At 48.8% G+C, this 6896-nt stretch overlaps 1 long non-coding RNA gene across 1 annotated transcript; it reads left to right on the forward strand.

The window, feature by feature from the left end:
* The first annotated feature begins 390 nt into the window (after positions 1 to 390).
* Positions 391 to 3704, forward strand: LOC142922888 (uncharacterized). Its single transcript, XR_012940400.1, has 4 exons — positions 391 to 573; positions 1642 to 1882; positions 2485 to 2620; positions 3015 to 3704. It is a non-coding gene; the product is annotated as an uncharacterized LOC142922888 (long non-coding RNA).
* Positions 3705 to 6896: the final 3192 nt, after the last annotated feature.

Here is a 6896-nt window from a genome sequence, read left to right on the forward strand (position 1 = left end):
GAGCTTGCAGGTGTGATGAAGGAAAGCATGGGAAAGGCTGGAATTTTTGTTGAAAAAAGGACAACAGCCACAGTAGCTTAAGAGACCTAACGCTGAAGCTGCTAACGCGAAGTGGTCGACGCTGGCCCATGCGTTGTGACGTCGGACCCACTTTCCGCACACAGCAGCTCCTCATGGTGCCCCCCATACCAGGACCAGTGGTGACCTGGTAGCCACAGCGATTCCTCTCCCTGGCCCCATCCGGTTCGGGCATCCCAAATCGTACAAAATGAACTGCAACGGTGGTGAGACAAACAGCCCTTCGGGCGACAGCACGGTGACGGACACAAGCCCTCGCGGCAGCCAGGGCAGCTCGCTGCTCTGGACCGGAAGCGGGGGCTAGCGCAGCCCTGTGGTGTGCGGAGAGCAGTGCTGCTCGTAGGCGAGCGGTGCGCTGGACGCCTACATCGAGGACTTTGAGCAGAGCGGAATCTGTGCGTCACCGCTACCCAGGATACGTGCAGAGCACAGCGCCGCGCAGCATGGCGGAGCGGAGACGCGTGGAGGAGAGGAGGATGCACAGTGTGGATGAGGGTGGGTTGCGCCTCTCGCCACGCGAGGAATCGCTCCGTGGTGCTTGCGCTCGAGTGGCTATCGAGTGTGCAGGCGGTGCAATGGTATCGAAGCTATAGTAATAGGTTTTTACCCTTTTATCTGGCACAAACACTGACACCTTTATACAAGGGATCATGTTTGCAATAACCACAACACAAGTAGTCAAAATGCAAACAAAAAAGACAACTGATAATATGCACTGTCCTTGAATTTGATTGGTCCACACCCGAGACGGCTTTTCTGAGATCCCAGTCTCCACTGGTGTTGGACCAGAAGACGCCAAAAGGCGTCTTCTTATTCTTAGCATCTTCTTGTTTGCATTTTAACTACTTGCGTTGTGGTTATCGCAAACATGATCCCTTGTATAAAAGTGTCAGTTTTTGTGCCAGATAAAAGGGTAAAAACCTATTACTATATCTTGTTACTGGCAAAGGAGGTCTCATAAGGTATCGAAGCTAGTTGACTGGATGGGGGATAATTGGAGAGGAGAACCCCATTTTTTTTGCTTGTACTGGGTGCTTGTCAATTATGCTATGCTATCATGAATGTAATGTAATTCCCCTAGAAAAAAAACCCTTAATAAGGTCTAAAGATACATTTTCGTGAGAGTCCCACACTGGGATGCTTGGCAAATTCCATTAATGAGTTCATTTTATGTCAGAGAAAACTATCCACAGTAAGCACACGCATATGAGAGGATAGCATAGGTCTGAACAGATAGGTCGGTGCATGCATTTCTTTCTCCTGTCATCTTCCAGCAACTTCACTGATTATCAGGTTTGTAAAGTTTGTGAAATCTAAGTGATCCTCCAACCTTTGTGTCAAAATTTGCAGATCCTAGACTGGACACATCTGAAGTTTAAACAATAACAGCTCATGCACTGATTTATCCCATATTCTCACAAACTCCACAAACGGATAACATCATTAGTTACTGATGGTGCAAAGTAAGGCAACATTGCAGGATTGCCGTTCAGGGGTCAAGAAATCTAGGGGAGAGCAAATTCATTGTGTACCAGTAAAATGTCTGTGGGTCTTACATTGCAGGTGGCATGCTGCTTGTGGAGGACCTCATCTCGGGCACGTGCAGCCTCACTGCTGCGCTGCAGCGGTCGTGGCTCATAGCCCGACGGTCAGTCTAACCACGGACCAGCTCCTAGCGGCGCCAGTTGACGGTTCCTCCAAGTCCTTGCTCCGCTCGCCTGGCGCCCACCGAGACCTCACAGTGTCGCACAGAGGCAAGCGGTCATCTCTCGGGGTCACCGCGCACAGCTTCGGCGCATCATTGGTGAGGGGCAATAAGCCAACTAAACGGTTGAGCTCAACAGCGAGAAGCAACAAGGCCGTGATGCCATTAAATTTGTCGGCAAAGCCCGAAAATTATTTCTTTTCTAACCAGACGAATGTTTTGTTGTACTTATGGAGCAGTGAAGCAACTAGGCGTGAGCACTTGCCGAACGGCGGCTGTGCGACAAGTACCTATCTCAGGTGGTTGACAAGCCAAAAGGATAAGCTGGATGTGTCGGGGATCACGAGCATTCCTGAGCTCAGGTACCCGGCCTGGCTGCGTGACTGCGATGTGGACTCCCAGACCAGCAGCCACGAGACGGATACCAGCACAAAGAGAGCAGGTGCCGCTCAGAGCCCGCAAAGCAGACCAAAGTACCCAGAGTGGCTCAAAGTTTTGGATATCTCCGGCCTTACGAATGTAGCCAACGAGGAGTCCGTGTCAGAGGACAATAGATCCCTAGGTGTGTGTATATATATAGTCTGTATATAGCAGATGACATTTCATATGTTTTCAGGTACATATTCAGTCTTTTCTCACAGAGACGGCTGAGCGGCCACCCATGTGGTTGTGACGTGCGATGCGTGATTCTTGATGCACAGCCTCATTGGAGGAGCTGCTGAGCAGGGCGCACATGGAGTTGGACTCCCCCGGCTTGGAGGCCCCCTCCCCGGGCAGCTTCAACACGGACGTCTTTCTAGGGGCTGATCGTCCCTGGGAAAACCCCTCCACGCCATTGTGAATTTATCTTTATATCCACACTCACGCACAGCATAGAGGCTGCACCGCCTCTAAGTATGATGTCAGATTTTGAATGTTATAAGCTAAGCAGGTAAGCCTGGTTATTACTTGGATGGGAGACTGTTTTGAAATAGCATATATTATAGATTTTGGCTGCTAGGTAACCAGGAGTTAGTAATACGGCAATGGAATCTTGAATCTATATCCGGAGTTTTGCATTTTACTCCCTCTGTTTTCACCGGGTTCTCCGTTTTCCTCTCACATACCACTCGCTGATGAAATTTGCAAAATATCACTGCCAAACCCTCCTGAGACTTGGTGAGATTTTTCTGGCTTCCACCTTGATAATAAGTCAACCAAGTAATTTTCTCTCAATCGTGTCTCTTCTCAGGGCCGTGTACCACCTGTCGCGTCTGAAAGAGCTGGTTGACACCATCAAGGAGAACAAGGATGGCTGACTACCCGTGATGTAGAAAGCCCGAAAGCATTTTATGGCGGTGGTCGAGGTTTCTACTCAGAAGGATACGTTCGCTTGGTCCTGCTAATTCATGGTTGTTAAACATCAATGGTACTTCAGGTGCTGTGGTGTGAATCGCAATTACTTGTGAACTTGTGGGGCCCATGGGGCACAGTAATTGCCCTGTTAATGGAAGTGCCACAACAAAGTATTGGAAAAATGTGATAAAGTTCGTTCAGGGTTGGAGTTATTGAATGGTTGCAGCAGTATTTTGCACAGCAAATCCATACAGACTCAAATGTCACTTGAAATAGAACGGATATGTGAACAATATTGTGAGCACAACTAAACTAATTTTGGTTTTAGCCATTTTGGAAGGAGACTACTTTATTGGGAACATACATGCTAGTATTTGTGTAGTTATAAACATTTGGGAAATCACTGTAAAAGTACATTTGCTTATTTAGATTGCACTATACCTGTATTGTAAAATTTCAGAACCTTTTATGTAATTTGTAATCAATAAACCAAAGTTGCATATTGTATGCAACCCATGACTTGGATTGTTTTTATCATGTCTTGTTTAGCATGGTTGGTTATGTACAGTGTGAAAGAAATTCAACATACATTAAATATTTTCTGATATTTGAATGTTTATATTGTACATGTATATTTATTTTACAATAAATCTGAGACAAAGGCTTATACACATGGAATTGAAAATATTCAGCTATGATTTGTATTTCTCAAGTATTTTAAGAAAAGTCAGCGAGTCTCGTGACATGTCTTCACATTTGGGAGTGATGATTGTGATGGATATACAGGCATTAACCTGCTTACATTCCTAGAGTATGTAAGGTGAATTTGGGCATTCTGGGTGATTGGGTTTTAGGCCAAACACAGGCAGATGGTTGGGGATAGATGTTTTCAAGCATCTATTAATTATTCATCGGCATGTACTATCTTACTATGATGTAAAGTTCAAAAACATGGTTCATGAAGGGAATGGAATAAAAACTCAACTGTGCACAAGTATGGAGGAATTAATACTTGGAATTCAATGCAAAGATCTGGCCATATGGCGTTTACTGGGCACCAGGGTTGCCAAACAACACGTGAAAGATGTGTATCAGGCACAGCCTCTGCATTATGAAAAAAATATCACTTCCTGAAGAAGTGCATTTTGCTTCTCCTGTCTTAGGTCACCATCAAAATAAATTAGAGCAAATGTGACTCGACTGACACAGGCAGCATTTATACTTGTGAAGTGTTCTCCTTCCGACGTGTGGTGTGTGTCGCACACACTGTCGGAGACGAGGTAGTTGCAGGAGACATCGTCTCTTTATTATCTTGTTCACACCAACTCCGGCCTCACTCTCTCGACCACGTTGCCATAGAGCCCAGCCTAGACACGACCCTGTCCGTGTTGCACCGACGGCGTCGACCGAGAAGGCCAACGACTGTCTGGCCACGCAATGATTGGGCGAATGCGGTGGCAACGACAGCGACGTCGAGACGAGTCCACTCCCAGAACCGGCAGCCCGGAGCTGTCGCTCTCCGCTGCTTATATTATATTCTATATTCTACTCGGTGCGGCTTGGCTCTGCCCTATCCACGCCTCCCTTCTCGAACCGACCAGAGGGTTCCAGAGGCTTCCCTATGAGGTCTTCCATGACCCTTGCCCCAATTCCTCTGCCCGGCCGGCACACCCGTATATATGCTCAACGGCGTGTGCGCAAACTTTCCACTGCAGTTGCCGCTGCTGGACAGCAGTCAGCGCTGTGTCACTACACTTGTATGAACACAAGAATTACATAATCACATCTACACTTATATGTAATGGGCTGAGATAGGCGCACACAACTTCTTGGGAGGCAACACTATTTATTAACACCAACACATTACACTTAACATAAATTTCGATTTAAAGCTTTCGTGACTGCGGGCTAACACCAATCCCGAATATCCGCCCCCACAGCCCTTTAAATAACCTCCCATACAGCCCCCCAATCGGCTATGCGTGTATGAGTGACGTCCCTGCCCTCTAAGCCCCGACCCCCCCGTCCCGCGCGTGCGATTGGTGTGTCGCTCTAAAACCGACTCCAAATCCCCGCCCCGCAGCCCTTTAAACAATCTCCATTGCCCGGCATCGGCGGCAACGCGTGTGCGAAGGACGTCATTGCCCTCTGACCCCTGACCCCCCGTTTAGTTCGTGTGAGTGGTGCGCGGGGTTGTGTGAGCGGAGACGTCGCGTTTGAGTGGCTGAGAAGCGACGGATTGATTCCAGGCAGCCACGTGCCAGCCCCGAGCTATGCCCCACAAACAGGACCCGCGGACCCGAGGGGCTGCGCCGTGAGGAGAGTAGCCGGAGAGCGGCAGCCCTCTCACCGCGAGCGAGGAGTCGAGTAGCGGCTGCTCTCACTCGAGCGAGGAGTCCGGAGCCCGCAGCCCTCTCGAGATCAGCCCTCCCCCAGGGGGGGAGCCGGGGGCCCGCATCCCCCACAACTGACAACCTGTGTACCAACTGGCCGAGCGAGAGTTTGTGTGTATTTGAGCGCGATCGTGCCAGTGTTTAGCTGTACCAGGGAGTTTGATGCAGCAGATTGTTTCGGTGTAGCAGGGTGTCCGGATTGTGCCGGCACACTATCCTTCTATCTGTAATGTCGTAGGGTGAGCTCCATTAAAAGTTTACTCGGACCCCAACCTGTCAAAGCGCCTAATCTCGGAACGTGGTTCTCAACCTCGTACCTCACCCATGCTACGTACCTTTGAGACGTCCTGCTTTTACAAATGTTGATGAACTGGAGGGCAAAGGTCTGGAGGACCCCACATGGAGTCTGGTTTCTCACACCCGAGCCTCCTGTGACATTTCTGGAGGCTTCTCTGGAATCTTTGTCCCATTTATTGAGTGCAGATTTGGCTTACTTCTAGCTTCATCCCAAGACGTCATCCAGTTTGGAAATACCCGAAGGTTGTGGGAGTCGCCCCGTGCTTCAGTTTCTTTCCAACCCTCGTAATGGCCGGATGCTCACCAGCCGGAAGTATTTTGCTGCTTACACCACGACCGAGGTGTTGAGAGCAACCATCTCGTGGCTGGTCGGCAATGGAGATGGTATTGTCGATTTGGGGAGCGTGAGTCTGTGGCGTTCGTGGTGCTGCTGTCACGGAGGCGACACGAGTTTAGGAAATTCAGTTTTGTGGGTTTCCTGTAGCGAGCACTGAAAGATCCTCTCTTCCTCTTTCTCCACCCTTGTCTCTGCTGTCTCCATGTCCCCGTTCAACTCTTTCTACACCGCTTTCCTTGAATGTGCAGCTGCCTTTACGGCCTCCCCTCTCCCCTTCTCTCCACCTCCAACCCATCTCCGTCGTAATCTCCTCCCCTTTGTTCAGGCTCTTCCCTTTCTTCCTCAGTCTATGGATGGGGTTATTGTTTATCGGGCTCTTATACAAAAAATGGAGCTTATTTTAGCCTTTGAATAGGATTTTCTGTTTTCCTTCGGTAGCGTGTTGCGCACATAGGGAAGATCGAGCCACGCCACCGGTTCCCATGATCAAAATCTTTGTCAACTTGTCTCCCTCGGTAGGAATGCCTTTCCTTCTGCAGCAAGCAATTGTCTTCTCTCTCTCCTCCGGTATTTCTTCCGATGCGCTTTCTTAATCTCGCTTGCTGTGTGTATCGACTCTATCATTCAACAAGGGCAAATAAAAAAAAAATGCTTTTTTTTCCTCCGCTGTTTTACCACTATACCTCCTGAGTGGGTACTCGGAGTTTCATCTAATGTACTATTTGATGAGTCGCTTCCACACAGCACAAAG

The sequence above is a fragment of the Petromyzon marinus genome, unplaced genomic scaffold (genome assembly GCF_048934315.1).
Source record: "Petromyzon marinus isolate PM22_M1 ecotype Great Lakes invasive population unplaced genomic scaffold, UKy_Petmar_22M1.pri1.0 PM_Scaffold_2, whole genome shotgun sequence".
NCBI classification, from domain to species: domain Eukaryota; kingdom Metazoa; phylum Chordata; class Hyperoartia; order Petromyzontiformes; family Petromyzontidae; genus Petromyzon; species Petromyzon marinus.